Source organism: Myotis lucifugus, unplaced genomic scaffold (genome assembly GCF_000147115.1).
Source record: "Myotis lucifugus unplaced genomic scaffold, Myoluc2.0 scaffold_170, whole genome shotgun sequence".
Classification (NCBI taxonomy): domain Eukaryota; kingdom Metazoa; phylum Chordata; class Mammalia; order Chiroptera; family Vespertilionidae; genus Myotis; species Myotis lucifugus.
Genome location: NW_005871218.1, coordinates 116,236 through 133,564, shown reverse-complemented (window position 1 = coordinate 133,564; position 17,329 = coordinate 116,236). Strand labels below are relative to the sequence as shown.

Below are 17,329 nucleotides of genomic sequence, written 5' to 3'. Positions count from 1 at the left end.
ATCTCCAAAAGCAGATGCTAAATCTGCAAGGAAACTAAATCATCATATAGAAATTTCTAATGTTCCAAGGTCAACATGTTGTGGGCATTCTGTTTTCCCTTTAAGTCACTTCAGTATCTATGATTATCTTATTTACCTATTTGTTTACCTGTATATTGTCCCAGCCATCCCAACTGCCACTAGAATATAATACTTAGGAGAAAAGGGAATCCACTCCCTGGGCTTTAAACAGTGTCTGTCATTACAAGAACCATTTCATAAATCTTGAACGAGGGCAGAGTATCACTAATTAACACTTTGCATTCTTAGAATTTTATTTTCAATACAGTGAAATGATATTTTTATTCTGGATATAATTTTTCATTGAAACAAGCCATCCAGATGACAAGCGATCTGACAATGGTTCCTAAACCAAAGAAGGGGAGGAGGCATCAGAAGGAGCTTAGAGTATACACTGCAGGTGATCCTGACTCAGGGAGTTTAGTTTGTGGGCTGGATGTGTCAGCATACATTTCTTAACAGCTTTTCCTTAGGTGATTTTTTTTTCCAGAATTTGAATCAAGCTGTCAAAAGTTGAATGGCTTCCCCTATTCACTGAATCACCCAAGCCTTTAGTCTCCCACTGGCAACAAGCAAGGCCAATCCCTTAATTGACTTTCCTATGCCTGGCACAAGCCTGGCCCTGAGATCAGGAATGCTAAAGGCAACAGGTGCCTTGAGGGCAAGACACCCTGGCTACATGGACTCTTGCCCTGCTCTCCAGAGATCATGGGCCTGAATGGAGCCCTGGGGCCAGCACCCCTGCTGGCTTGGCTGGCTGATCCCCATTGTCAAGGCTTAGGAGAGAAGGGAGAGCAGAGGTCCACCTAATAAGGCTTCTCTGGGTGGAGGCCGACCTCCCCTTTCCTCTCCCCACATTCTGATCAGGCCTTTAGAAAAATGACGTGGGTGCTTAGTCTGTTTACAGAAATCTCAGATAGCCAATAACTAGTTCCCCAGACACGATCTGCCAGGACTTCCTGGGACACACGGCCTTCAAGGGCTGAAAATCTCCTGTGAAGAAAGGCTAAAGGAGAACCAATTCTCTCTTTTTTGACTGGGCATTTTGCAGAGCACATTTGTGAGGGCACATGAAAGGCAGTTAAGGACAGGAACTAAGAACAAGGTTTGGGAGCCAATTGCTGCTCAGGTGATTAGATGGGCAACAGTGATTAAGAAGCCTTCAGGACCTTTGGCATTTCTAGACCACATCAGATTGTATGCCAACCTCTCCTCCCCCTGACCCATTTAAAAAAATATTTGTATTGATTTTTTAGAGAGAAAGGGAGAGGGATAGAGAGATAGAAGCATCAATGAGAGAGAAACATCATCAGCTGCCTCCTGCATGAACCCCACAGGGGGTGTAGCCCACAATCTGGGCATGTGCCCTAATGGGGAATCAAACCTGTGGCCTCTTGGTTCCTGGCTCAACACTCAACCACTTAGCTACACCAGCTGGGCCCCCTGACCTATGTTTAAAGATTTACAAGTAACAAGCCAACCTTGGCAAGAGGTTACTAAAGGATAGTGTGAGAGGTAATGGAGGGAAGTTAAATACACATGCTTCAGGACTTCTAAACACCAGCTGCTTAACATGATTTCAAGAGGAAAAATAAATTATGTATATTTTATAGTTAACAAAGAGCTTGCTCAAGTATTTTTACATAGATGATGATAGGTGTCAAATTATTATGATATTTAGATTCTATTGGATACAATTAATGACAATATTAACAAGAAATTTCATCTTTTGCAATAATAAAACTAATGAAAAGTCTCAATATATATTTTTAAAATATGCAAGAAGATACATAATTTTCAAAATTCTTTTAGGAGAACCCTGGGTTGTTTAATTTTCCTTTTCTTTTTACATGATATGAAAAGTTCCATCATATGAAAGAACTCAATAATATATAACTTATTGTACAATGCATATGAACAATGTTTTAAAAAACATTAGAATTATCTATCTATAATAATAAAAACATAATATGCTAATTAGACTGGACGTCCTTCTGCACAACCTTCCGGATGAAGCTGGGGCTGCAGGGAACCCAGGGTCCCGGGTACCAGAGGGAAGCCGATGACATCAGCCGGGGGAAGGAAGGCCTACTCTGGCATGAATTTTGTGCATCGGGCCTCTACATTAGAAATAATCTATACTGTAATGCTACCAACCTTAATTAAGCAACCCAGAAAATAAGTGACAAAGATTTTTAACTAGACAAAGGAGTTATCATAAACTCCAAAGTTGATTAAGACAAAGGAGATAAGTTGTAGGACTAGTAGAAATAGGTTCAGGGCTTCTTACCAGAAGAAAGATGAGTAAAAAGAGCAATCATGAGAATGACAAAAATAAAGCCATTAAAAGGAAGGACAAATAGTTCTAGCTATCCAAATAAATAGTCCGGGAAGACACAACTATATATAAACTCCAAAAACTCCAAAAGAAGCAAAACAGGCACAGGGAAAAAACATGTTTGTTTAATGAAGCAAAAAGTAGTGCAATATATATTTTTCAAGAATGAATAAAGTGTCCCTCCGTAAACATTTATTGAAAAATTCATTCACGTGGAACAATTCCTTCACTATTTCTGAATATGGTATTAATATGCAGAAGCATATTTTATACTTATGTTTTTATGACTGTAATATGATATTCATATACAGTTTCCTTAATTGATTATGCTCATACTATTAACATAATATTATCAGTTTCTCTCAACAGCCTAATCTTCCCTCTGTAATTTCTCCTAATGTCATGGATATATTTCTGCTCATATGGTCTTGCATGTGAGAACACCCTTCACCCTCTTACTTCATTCTTGACCCCTGTTTCCAATCAGGGTGAGATGCATCACTACAGCCTTCCTCAATAACTGCAGCCAGAGTTAGGTTTCTTTGTCCCATAACTCCCTATATGTACTTCTAATATATTAGTGAAATTGCTCGTCAGTAAATTCTTCTTTAACAACAGTAGAAAACCCATTTCTTACTCCTTTTATTATCTCCTTGGCCTACCAAAGAGCCTAACATCTACCAAAGAGCCTGATACAATCTAGACATGCCATAATTAACTACTGTATGAAGGCCATACAGAAAAGCCCTAAAATCTTGCCATTATTTTAAAAATAACACAATACACTTGTGTTATGCATCTAAATAACCAAAACAACAGCAATTATTTTTATTTATATTTCATCTAAATACCAGTCAAAGGCAGCCTGTTTGAAGGGGTAAAATGCAATAATCACCCTGTTACTGCAATTTTATTTAAAAACTCAACTATTAGTGTGTTTATTGATATATATTTCTTTATTTTACATAAAAATGAGCATTTTTGCCAGAACCGGTTTGGCTCAGTGGATAGAGCGTCGGCCTGTGGACTGAAGGGTCCCGGGTTTGATTCCGGTCAAGGGCATGTACCTGGGTTGCGGGCACATGCCCAGTAGGGGATGTGCAGGAGGCAGCTGATCAATGTTTCTCTCTCATCGATGTTTCTAACTCTCTATCTCTCTCCCTTCCTCTCTGTAAAAAATCAATAATATATATATATTTTTTAAATGAGCATTTTTAATGTTTATCATTTTAAGAATAAACTACACACTTTTATTATTTCAGAAACAGCACTCATAAAAGAATCACCAAGATCAAAAACTCATATATTCAAAAGATTACTGTTCTATGAGATTGTACATAAGATAATTTTCAAGGCCATATTATTTATAAAAATGATTTGAAAAAGTAAAAATAACATTAACAAAAGAAATTAAGTGATATTCAGCTTTATTAAACCCTGAAAAATATGCATATATATGAAAGTATGTGTGCATGTGCATATTTCTATAAATTAAAACTGAGATGAAAGTGAATATACAGTTGTATATTTTTAACATAGCATTTTTTTGGTGAACATTTCCTCTGTCATAAACTAATCATAAAATAGTCTTAAAAGCTGTATAATGTCTAATATATAGATATGCTACAAATTATTTAACTGTCCTAATACTTGGCTACTCTTCACAAATATAAATATTCTTCAGTGAACATTACATATATTTCTGATTACCTGGCTAAGAGAAACTGGTTTCCTTTTTTTAACCATTTGGGCATTTTTTTCAGATTTGTTTTTAAGTAAAAGCAAAGTGCCTTCAACATGAAAATAATAACATTTGCATTTTAATATTTTGATGACTGTTTTTATTGATGGCATTTATTTTGTGGACGGCAAATGGAATGATTTGAAAATTTTTATGTTAAATTACAGAAACTTAATAGTAGTAGGTTTCTCAGGACATTATATTAGATCATTCTGTATATGAATATTCATCCTTTCAGATCGCATGTAAAAATGTCATCAACAGGTAAAAACATCCTAACGAGACTGAAAAATATAATGTTGCTTGATAAACAATAGCAATGTGAACAACAAAACATAACAATGTTCCAAATAAACTGCTTAATTTTGCAAATACCTACTTACTTTTAAGTGATGCTAATTAATAGCTAATAAATTATAAAAGTAAATAAGTAGATAGCACCAAAAAGCATTTTAATACTAGGCACTGTCAAAGCCACATATAAGCAACAAGTACGAACCTTACTTTTTCACACTTGAAATCTAGGTAAGTAACTGCTAATTTTCTTGGCATTACAGCCCAATCTCCACATGATACCAATTATGTTACAGCTGATCTTCAAAATAGATTGTCATGAAATGAAACAGTCACTGAACATAAAATCAGAGACCATGGTACATTAAAAATAATATGGAGTTTTTAAATGTTCACATGTTCAAAGATTAATAAAGTTTAGAAATGTGTATCAAAATAATTTATAGCACTGCCATATTTTTATCAATAGTTTTTAAAATGTCAAAATAGTGTTAACAAGAAATCAAATACAATTTAATTTTATAAAACCCTGACCATTTAGACCTTGAAGAGTGATTAAGATCCCAAATAAATATTAAAAATAACACTGTATGATCCTGTAACAATATAAAACACTAGTATAAATACACTATTATAAGTTTAAGTTCACAACACATCAAGGAAAGTGATAACAAGATTTTAATATGGAGTAAGAATTGGAAAAAGTAAAACTCAATCACCTATAAAACTTAATCTATCCACAATAAAGAAGATTAAAAGTGAAGAGCGCAGCAACGGACTTCATTTTCTATTTATTGGCCCACCTCCACTTATTATCCTACAGACCAAAGTACTAACTGCTGCCAGAAAGGGAAGATGAGAGACTTATATTTTGCAGTTATGATGGGGAAACTGTCCTGACTACCATCCAAAGCAAGTAAATCATGAACAATATTATAAATAAGTGTATTTGAGAGTAGGGCATATTCAATAGCGGACTTTTAAATATTAGATTATAATGATTTAATTGAATAGAAATTGCATTTTAAATACACTGGCACTCAAATAACTCCAAATACTGTCAACCAGCACTATTCCTGTGCACACTCGTGTTAGTCTACAGCTCTGCTGTCTTACATTTACCACATGATTTTTAAAAATAGACAGACATTTGAGACACAAGAATTGTGTAGGCTGTGGCTTAATGTAGAGCCTTCAAATAGGACATGATCTTCTGGGTCAACATCTATGAGTTTAAAAAAAAATCAGAGGAAGAGAGGGAACGGGAAAGAGCACTAATGTTTCCTTGGCACCTTCTACAACAGGTTGTAGAAATTGCAACACCTATTCTTCAAACTCGACAACTAAACACATATATTTATCGTGTAACTTGAGATCTTTAAATCATCCATAAGTAGTATTTACTTATTGACACTAAAAAATAAGGTCCAGATCTTTATAAATATTACTAGAGGCCTGATGCATGAAATTCATGCATGGGTACGGTCCCTAGGTTGGGGCCTTCTGGCTGCTGACTGGGGCCTTCCTTCCCTGGCTGCTGGCCCGGCCTTCCTTCATTCCGCGCCACCCCCTGGTGGTCAGCACACGTCATAGCAAGTGATCAAACTCCTGACAAGGTCGAACTCCCAAGGGGACACTTTGCACATTAGCCTTTTATGTATATAGATTTAACCTAATCTTCTCAGCAACTCAATTAAGTTACTATTACTATTTGCATTTTACAGGCCAAAAAAAAATGAATCTCAGGACATTAGGTAATTTATCCAGAATCATACTCGGAAGTAGTAGAGTCAAATGGAGATTGTTCTAGCTCCAAGTCTAGGCTTTATAATGCGCCCCATTGCCTACCATATGGAAAAGCATGCACTTGGCAACACTTTTGTTTAATGATGAATGATGACCAGAATCCTCAGTGGAAGTCACTCACTAGTGTACAAAGCACTAGGATTCAGTGGGCAATCACCTCACATCAAACTCATAACTGTGGTCTTTCACTGAGGAAACTCTGGTTTCTGAGGGTAAGGCAGCTGATCCTCAAGTAATTTGTTTCCAAAAGGAAGTAGTCTATTACCTTGCCTTAAATAATGCAGCATTCAGTTATTATTTCCTGCCACAGTGACAGTTTAAGCACAAGGCAATAGAAAAACTGTTTTCTCCTGTTCTAGCTGTCTGTTATTTATAGCCTCATACACTACTTGTCTGGAATTGATGGATAAATATTTGAAAGGAAAGATGCATCATTCTGGATGCTCCATGAAATTCAAGATGGATAAAAGTCAATGTTTCAGGCTCAGCTATTTTATGCTTTCTTTCTATAATAAGCTAAAAACAAGCTTTAACTGTTTCAAAAGACTCTTCTAGTAAGAAAACAAACAAGTAAAAACTTGGCTTTATCAGTTTCTGTTTGGATTTTTAAAATAATAGTTTCTATCATAATATTTTAAGTTTTTTAAAGTTTTTTTGGGGAAAAGTATCTGAAAAAAATGTCTTTCTGACAAGATTTTGAGTCTGACTTAGTCTTTGTATTATGTTTTCACAGCACAAGGAAAGAATCAATGAAACACTGGTACTATCAACTCAGTGGCATACTGTTTCTATGATCACAAAGTGGAACCACAAATTTCACATCAAAATTCTTTTCTTAATGACAAAATAATTAATTTATTTATCACAATACTTGCTAGCACTTATTCAGCACTTACTATACTTTGAGCCAGCAACTGTACTAAGACTATTTTTACATAAATTATCACATTTAATGTGATAGTTCTTCCCCATGATATCTAGTGCCTCTGTCTCACCTCCTTAAGTCTTTGTTTAAAATCATCTCCTTAATTAAGCTTTTCCTTATCACTTTACTTGAAATTAAAACCCTCTCTTTCCCAGTACCCTTCCTTGGGTACTTGAAGAGTGATTAACACCATCAAGTGAATATAGAGTTGTATATTTTTATAAAATGCTTTTATTTTTTTCCAAAGCATTTATCACTATCATACATAGAATGTATTTTAATGATATTTTTTTTATTGCCTATCTCTCCAAACTTGAATGTAATCACCATAAGGGCATGGATAATATGTTTACGTTTTATTTATACCTGTTTTCTTCAGTAGGGTAGGCTCAATGCCTATAATAGTGCCTGGCCCCAAAATATCATTTAATGTAGGTGTTTAGTCTTTACAAAACAATGGCTTTGTGACTTTAATATTAATTAGCCCATTTTGTTGGGGGGAAAAAAGCTAAGGCTGAAAAGATAAAGTAACTTACTGAGTCATATGAAGTCATATAAGTCGCTACTGAGGCAGCTTTGTGGACTCAAGTTCAATCCTCTCTACTCACTGTACTTGTGGAAAAGGAGCCATCCCACCACCCAAATTTGTCTATTTATTCTATAAACTTATATATCTTTGAGTAAGTTGTGAACATGGCTAGAAATTATATCAGGCGAATACACCTTTTAAATACCCTTCACAACTGGTCTTCTTTTAGAAGGTCAGGCAGCTTTGGAAGGGACACAGCGGAGCGGGGAGGGAGAGCAGGGACCAGCGCAGACCATCTGCGTCAACCCTGGGAATCAACGTGCCGACAGATGTCGCAGCCAGTTTCCCTCATAGCCAGTAACCTGAATGTCATGAAACATTGCTGACACGAGAAAGTAAGTTACACACAATATTTAAGCTTATGTAAGGACTTTATTTAAAAAGAAAAACTAGTGAAAAACAACCACTATTTTAAGTCTTCAAACTCCATATCATACAGACTGAATATCACACCCATTCATTCTCTAAGTCTTACTTCCTTTATTTTTTATTTTTTTGATCTACCTCTGGCCCATTTTAAAAATAAAATCAAGTATTTCAATTTCCCATGACACACAGCACATATATATCTGCTATTCTCCCCTCCCACCCTCCATCCTGCTTTCAAACAACAATCAGAGCTACATGTTTAATCAGCATTTGAGGAACTTGAGGAAGAGAACGTATTTTGCCATTGCCAGAACAGGGAGAGATGGTTAGGTTCAGAAAGGATCTACTTCAAAGAAAATCTTTTAGCCTAAAGGAGGGTGAAAGAATCAATAATCATCCAGAGGCTCCTACTTTTCCTACTGACTGTTTTCTTCTCATAACTCCCCTGGACTAGAGTGACAAAGTTATGGTAACATTCGTGGGGACTTTAAAACTAGAATTTTATAGTAAATACAGTAGAACAACTTTTTAGGAAGAGTTTTCTTGAACCATTCAGTCTATTCTTTTGTATTTAAATGCATCTTGTACTCTTTATGACACTATTAAATAAAGTAGAAGATTTGACCAGATATAGTAAAGAATATGTAACCAAGAGAAACAAAGAACCTGCCCAATAAAGGATGTTAACAATATGCAGAGAATCTTTGGGAACTGAGAATGGTTACTCCCTAGAATTTATTAGTCACACAAAAGACTATCATGCCAGGTAAGCTCTTCTGGAGTGGGAGAGGCGGGTGTACAACAGACCCAAAATAAACCCAAATCCATGAAAGTAAAAAAAAATGGAATGAACTAAGTCTTTACCCAGGAAAACTGAAAATTACATAACTGAGTCCAAAGAAGTTCTACTAGGAAGACTCATTTAGCTTTATGAGTTGGTGCATGCCACCTAAAGTCCAAGGGACCTGATTATAAAACAGGCAACATAAGAATATTCTAGAGATAAACCACAGCTTCTAATATTGGTTTCAATTCTCCTCCAATTTTCAGTTAACAAATTATTTAGTAAACAGACAGAGCCACTGAAGAAATTAATGTAATCATGTTTGTCTATCCTCCTCTCTTCCCACTGATCTATTTCTTTTACACCAAATTTGGAATATGTCAAAATCTTGCTAATAGTAGTGGTGAAGAATATTAAAGAGAAAGGCTGGAAAAGGAAAGTGAATATGATCAAAATGTTTGAATATTTTCTTCCATTCCTGTTGTTTTGAACTTGAAAAAATATCAGGAAAAGTGAGGATAAATTGTATAAGCATCATGTATTACAGATTTATGCAGAATTATATTAGCTTTTAAATGAGTTGAAAATTTGGGACACAATTTTTGTAAAATTTATTTTAACATTTTATGAGTGATGGTAAAATATGTATCAGGTTTTCTCCAAAAAGGATAACCCAAGAGCTGTTACGTACTTTAATAAAAGAGCAATCCTTTACGTCTTCCTGAAAAGGCAAAATACCTACTAAATTCCTAAGCAGTGACTTCAGGGCAAGTCACTAAATGATTAATAATGAAAGTCATACTTTAATGGTGTTTTATACAATATTTTATTTTAACCAACAAAATGAAAAATTACAATAATATTTGTGTTTCAGAAATATGTAGTTTGGTTTTTAAATGAGTACGCATTACACACATAATGCATTACCTTTCATTTATACGATAGGAAAATCTAATTAAAAAGTAACCACTATACCATAATATATTCAAAAGTGCCCCAAATGGCATATCATATTGAAAGTTGTAGAGTGACATCCACCACACTTATTATGCATAGCATTATGCTAATAACTATCCTTTTAAGTTCAGAATTCCAGAGCTAATCAGTCACTTGTGGTCCAGGGTGAAATTGCTCATTTTCTTGCCCACTTATCAAGAACTACATGCTTATGTGAACTTTGGCTTCACGTGCACAGGATTCACATAGTCTCCATAATATACACAAATATAAATGCATAAGAAGGGAATGCTAATCCCATGGGCAGCAGCCCACAAGGGAGATGAGGGACAGTCCCTAGAGAAAGGTACCCTATGGAATACAAAAAGGGCAGAATGATGTCAGATTTAGGATCTAAGAGAATATACCTTCCTGAAAGATTATCTTTTTTTTTCAGAATCTACCCTTTATTAAAATTGTATTATGAATATAGCACAGCATAAAATTTAAGTTCAAGAGTATTCTGATCATAAAATTCAGTTTTACACTCTTTATACATTGTGTGCGGATTAAAAGAGCGCTTGTCAATGTCACTAAAGAATTACTGAGCAGAATTAAATAGAATAAACCTTAAAAGTCAAGTGTTTAAGTCAATGATCAAGCTATTTGTTTTTCTCTATTCTGAAACACTGGGGCTGTCTTCAAGAGATAAACGGCTCTTAGCACTGGTTTGGCCCTCATCTTAAGGGCATGGCAACTAAAGGTCTTACTTCACTAATTAATCAACTACAGACTCATTTAGGACCTTAATAATAATGCCTCCCTTTTTCCAATCTTTGTTAACACAGCAAAGAAGGCCAACTTATTAAATATAAACATAACATTATAGCTTCATCTGCATGTTCATTTATTTCTGTGATAAGGATAATGGTGTGCAGTGCAGTAGATACTAGTGATTGACTAAAGAAAGATGCTATTTTAATTTTTATTTAGTAGGATTTAATACATGTTTTAAAACTATTATGTTTATAATCCTGTCTGTCTTGTCTCTGTTTTTCATCATCAACCATGCAGATATTTTAAGACTAACTTTCAGAACTCTTACAAATGAACATAGAAAGAAAAAAAATGAGTCTTCTCTCCCTATTGGTTTCCCTACAGAAGGTCTATAATCAGGGTATATAAAAGGCAGAATCTGACAGTGAAGAGAAATGATAAACATGAAGAGAAAATCCTTTAATGAGAATGGAGAGAGATGGGAGATGGGAGAACAGAGAGTTCTATAATGCACATTTAAACATGGTAAGCTCTCAAAATAATGTAATCTTGCTACAAAATGTTAGAAGATGAAGAAGCAAAAATAGCTCTATTGCCATGAATCTTTTTTCATATTATGGAAATAACTTGATAAGCCTAAATGGAAGGACCATTTGGTAATCCAGGTTTTAATGTGAACTCAAGATGTGACCTTGATTAAGCCATTTAATTTCTGTGTATCACAGTGTTCTGATATGTAAAATAAGTGTTGGAGTTAATATAATTTTTAACACCAATACTCAATGACCTGTATATTTAAATACTTGAGGAATGAAAGTCTCTTTTTAACAAGAATGTAAGAACAAAACTTCTCTTTACAAACTTCTTGAAATAATTTATTCATCACTTCATTATTCTAATATTCTATCACAATATAGATCTCTAATAGATTTATATTTTTTAATTTGCATATAAATATAAGTGGCCTCAATTTTGAGATTTCTGGGGTCAGAGATCCTGAACCATAACTGTCTATTACTGAGCAGCTCTTAATAAATCAGCACTGCACTCATGAAAGAATGCGTAAAAGAAGAGGGAGACTAATAGTTCTGTGAATGAATGAATCTCTTTTGTCCATTATCCACATTTTAACAGCCCACATTTATTTTACTTATCAAGTATAGAGGTAAATTATATTTGATAAAATGTGTCCTTCAAATCATCTGGAATAAGACCATTATTCAGAAATTAGTATTAAGAATTCTGAATGTTTATCCTATCTAATAAAGAGGCAATATGCAAATTGACCATCACCCCAACACACAATATGGCCACCCCCATGTGGACACAAGATGGCCGGCAGGGGAGGGCAGTTGGGAGGGACCAGGCCTGAAAGGGAGGGGGCATTTGGGGGAGATCAGGCCTGCAGGGGAGGAAAGTTGGGGGGACCCAGGCCTCCAGGGGAGGGCAGATGGGGCAACCAGGGCATCAGGGGAGCAGTTAGGGGTGATCGGGCTGGCAGGAGAGCAGATAGGCATCAATCAGGCTGGCAGGGGAGTGGTTAGGGGCAATCAGGCAGGCAGGCAGGCGAGTGGTTGGGAGCCAGCAGACCTGAATTGTGAGAGAGATGTCTGACTACCCGTTTAGGCCCAGTCCCACCGGGATCGGGCCTAAATGAGCAGTCAGACATCCTTCGAGGGATCCCAGATTGGAGAGGACACAGACTAGGTTGAGGAACACACACACACACACACACACACACACACACACACACATGCACGAATTTCGTGCACCAGGTCTCTAATTGAAAAAAATGAAAGCAAAAGTGGCACTTATCATTTCTTTCTTTACTGATTTCAGCAAAACAAATTCCAGGAAGATAAAAAATATCATTGGAGATATTCAAACTTAAAATGCTGAATAAGCTAGCAAATATTTTGTATACTCTTGGGTGATAAAAACCCCTCTAAATTTGTTCCACGACCATGAAAGTATTAACTATTATGGTATATTTAACCTTAAAAATCCCAATGCCCAACTGCTGAGGCTCAGTGGTTGAGCATCAATCCATGAATCAAGAGGTTGCTGGTTCCATTCCTAGCCAGGGCACATGTCTAGGTTGAAGGCTGGGTCCCCAGTAGGGGGTGTGCAGCAGGCTGCTGGTTAATGATTCTCTCTCATTGTTGATGTTTCTCTCTCTCATAGATGTTTCTATCTGCCTATCCCTCTCCCTTCCTTTCTCTCTAAAAATTAATAAAAACATATTTTTTAATAAATCATTATGATGTGTGGAAAATGGTTAGTACAAATAAGGCTTTAAAACTAAAAAAGGTGGAAATACAAAGGGGGGAAATATTGATAGAAAGGGTCAAATACACAAAGAACTTTTATAAACCATAAAACCATAGCATACTAACAGAAAATCAGGCAAAAGATATAATTATACACAGGTAACTGATAAAAATGCTGGTCAATTAATAGAATGTAGCTTCGTCTCATTATATCCAAAGAATGGAACTTAGAATAATGGTTTCCATATCAGGCAGATAAAGGTGAAATCAATTATAGCATTCAAAATTGTTGAAGGTATAAAAGAAATCGTACACAGTTGGTGGCATTTCCTGGAAGATTGTGTAGTAGGTACAAACTTAAAGTTCACTTTAGCTTTTGACTCCAAATCCCAGAAAACTTCATCTGAAGGAGCAAAGACAGCTGTCATGTTTTTTTCTGTTGTTGTTTTTTTGTTGTTTGTGGTTTGTTTTTTTTTTTCTTTTCCCCTTCTTCTGTACAATCTTGAGCCAGGACGAGATCTTAACATTACTATGCCAAGGATAGTGAAGCAGAAAGCAAAATGAAATTATGAAGTTACCTTACCAGATAAGCACTGCAACCTTCCTGTATTTTTTTTATAATGCAAGAAAAAATAACTTGTATATCTTATCAGTCACTCTTTTACTAGCATTCAAATGTGACTGATAAGTTTATTATATACAAGGCTTTGTTGTAAATGTTGTCTCATTTACTCCATCCTACAATGTTGTTTTATAGTATGGAAACTGAGGCCCAAAAAGGTTAAGCAATAAGCTAAAGGTCATATTTCTAAATAAATGGCAGAAACAATGTTTGAGTCCAGATCTTTGGTTAATCAGAGTAGCCTGTTTATAATGCCACCCTGTGTGTAATCATATATTTTATAAATATTATTTTCTCCTATCTCAGTTCTACCTAATGGATTACTCATATTTTCCCATCTTTCACTCCCTCACGTGGTGATATGAAAAGTATAGTTAAGTGTTAGCTCTGAGATAATGGGAGCAAGTCCCAGTGGTAATCTCTCTAATCTTCCAGAAAATGATCCAACTGCTATTTTTCATTGATTCTTTTAATTTTTTCCTTGAAAGCAAACTTGCGCAATAAAAATTCTCCCTCTTGTCAACAAATCCTCTTAGCATCACATAATCATCTTTTCATGAAAAAAGTAACAAGGGGAACGTTGCTAGCAATTTCAACATGCTCCAGGCCTCAAATTACTAGAGAAGCTTGCAGCAATTCTGAACCATAGAAGACTAGATGAGTGTAGACATTGAACTGTCAAACACATCCCTCCCTCAGATTTACAGTTATTTTTCTATGAGATGTCTACCCATCCAGGAGATGCTATAATCATATATTCTTAAAGTGACAGCATAATATGCTCTTCCTTTTCAGTACATTCAGTTTGCCTAAGGTTAAAAGCAATGGAATAAAGCATCAAAAAATGTCATCTATGTCATCTTCAAATTAATAAGATTGATGGCCCATTATGTTTTTATTATTTAGACACAAGCCAAATCATATAATTAGCTCCCTAAAAGAAAAGCATTTTGTCCTATGTCTTAAAAACTTTTATAATTTGATTTCCCATTAACTATGATCCAGAAGCCACTCGAGCTCATTTAAATGAGAGGTATTTAAATATCTTTGTGATAACAACATACAAGTATTTCTGTGTACCCATTTTGATATCACTTTCAAAATCAATTTCACAGTCCCAGTTTGTTCTTCTGAATCCTAAGGTTCTATAATTGTTCCCTAGTTCAGTTCTGTTTATTGGAGTCTTTACATTCTTCTGATGGAAATATCAAACAGCTTTCCTTGGGCCAGAGATTCCCAAACTCTCGCTGTCCCTGGTGTCCTTCCTCATTTTTTTTCATAGTATTCTAGCCAAAAGAAATACTGAATAGTTCTAATTTTTTAAAGGTCATCTCTAAATACCTCAAGAAGTATTTGTTAATTTAGTAGCCATTTGAAAAAAAGCACATACATTGAAAGTAGTTCATGGTAATATACAATAAATGTTGCCGTATTTGACATAAAAATTGTAATATTTTGCAGCACCTTGTGCCTCTGCTGCAGCACTTGGAATGACCTGGTGCACAGGTTGGTATCCACTGTCCTAGGCACTATTGACATTTATTTCATTGATCTGTAAGCATTTCAAGGGCAGGGACTGGACTCATTCATGTTTGCATCCCCAGAGACTTACACGATATCTAGCACATAGTAGGCATCAATATTTGTCAAATGAAAGAGGATGAATATGGATGAATGACAAAGGGGACTAATGTTGGGTTAATTAAAGCAGTTATCCTTAGATGGACACTTTGTAATAAAGGGTGGTGACAGAGCACAGCGATAGAGAATATGAACTAGAATACTCTTTAAGTATGTAACTTTCCTTCTATCATTTATAAAAATGGGGATGATGGCAGTAAGACCGTCATCAGACTCACACGAGAATTAAATGAGAAATACGTGTAATTCACCAAGTATAGTACACAGTATACAATAAGTATTTTGGTAACTAGTATTGTTATTATTTTGTCATTTTGTGCTTATATCATAGATGGAAAAACAATTCGACTCTGGAAATGGAGGGGAGAGATGAGAGAATAAAGCCTGCAAACATGAAGAAGACAAGCAGGGAAATAACTATATTTAAAAATGAAGCTCTGGTTACAAGCAGAATAAGAAAGCACAGTTATTATTTGTTTGGAAAACAAATTCAAAGTGCAGGCGCTTTGTGACTAGACTTAGAAAGCTGCAGTGTGACTGAAATTCACTGCCTGCCAAAGCTGAGACAAACCCAAAGCCCTTCATTTCATGGCCTGGAATTGAAGACCAAAAGCATCTCTTATTTCTAATCACATTCCTAATTACAGAAACACAGGCCAGCACCCCTTTGTATCAGGGGCTGCCAGTATTTCCATTATCGGTTCCCATTTTCAGGGCTTATTACTAAAAAGCACCCGCTCCAGGGAGATTGTTGGCATAGAGGATCACAGCATGGAAGAGAACAGGTTTTATAAAATTTGGCATCAACTTTTCAACTGTAAATGCAGAGAGATAGAAAGGCAACATTGAAAAGTCAAGAAAACTCAGGTGGCTGGTATTGGAAAGTGTGTTCAAGCTAATTTCAAATATAACGTATAAATGAACACCCTGCTCAGAGCACTTAAAGAGAAAATACATATTTGAATTTAAACAATATGTCCAAACATCTGTAACAAAAGGGTAGACGTAATGTGATTTACCCATCCGTGTCCCATTAGTAAACACTGGCATAAATCTAATTTTAATATCTATGAGGGATGGCTTCTGCTTCAACCTTGGCCAAAGTGTCGGAAAAGGTAGCAATTGTTCTTGTTTTGAAGCATCTCTGCATTACTTTTTTTAAATAGAGTAAGGCACCATTATTTATTTGTAAGTGTTCTGGGATACGCACTGGATGGCAAAGGTACTGTTTTAGTTTCTCAAATATCCTTTGCTGTGACTAGTTTTACTAACAATTGTTAGCTTTAGAAATTGAAGTTAGTACTAGAGGTTGTGATAATTACATAAAGCAAGGTGTAGTTTTCTTTTAACAGTTGTTCTGATAACTAAGATAATACTTATAAGAATTAGGTCTCAATGTAGATTAGGACATAAACAATATTTTTATAGATTTATATGAAAACATTTAAGGTGTTTTTAAATTTATATTCTGTTGTGATCACCAAATAAAATGGAAGCTGTAAAGAAAACTTTATAAGATTTTCCTCGTGGCCCTGGTAGGGTAGCTCAGTTGGTTGGAACGCCATGTGGATACACCAAGGTTGTGGGTTCAATCCCCAGTCAGGGCACATACAAAAATCAATCAACTAATGCAAAAATAAGTAGAACAACAAATCTCTCTCAAATCAATATTTTTTTAAAAAAATATTTGGCTCAATAAAAAATGGAAAGATATTAAGGGTTTGTTTTGGACTATAATATTGCAAAAATTTCCATGTGTTTCTTGATATCTCTCAGTACACCAACTCAAGGTTGAGTCTTAAGATTGTTGGTTCATATAGTCCTTAGGGCAGGAAATAACTGCTTTAACTCAAAACCCTTTCCCTTTGGGTACTGCTGTGTTATATTAAACAAAAATCTAATTTATGTCTGGGATACCTAATTAAACAGAGAGAATAAAAATTTATAAAGCCCCAGTGGATGGAGATCATGGAGAGTTCATAGAATTTAATAATTTGATACTCAGCTCACACCTCTTTCCACAATAGCATCACTGAATTTATAAGAATCTTCATTCAACCTTCTCTCTAGGAAATATAGCCATTTACTAGAAGTGGACAAGCAATTTATGGAACAAATTTTAAAACGGATAATGAAAGCACAGAATTATGGAGCAGTACTGACCTCGGGAAATCATT

At 35.3% G+C, this 17,329-nt stretch overlaps 1 protein-coding gene across 1 annotated transcript in view; it reads right to left on the bottom strand.

Annotated features, from left to right (window-relative positions):
• The window catches only part of NAALADL2 (N-acetylated alpha-linked acidic dipeptidase like 2), a 1,041,900-nt gene that overhangs the window by 961,444 nt on the left and 63,127 nt on the right, over positions 1–17,329 (bottom strand).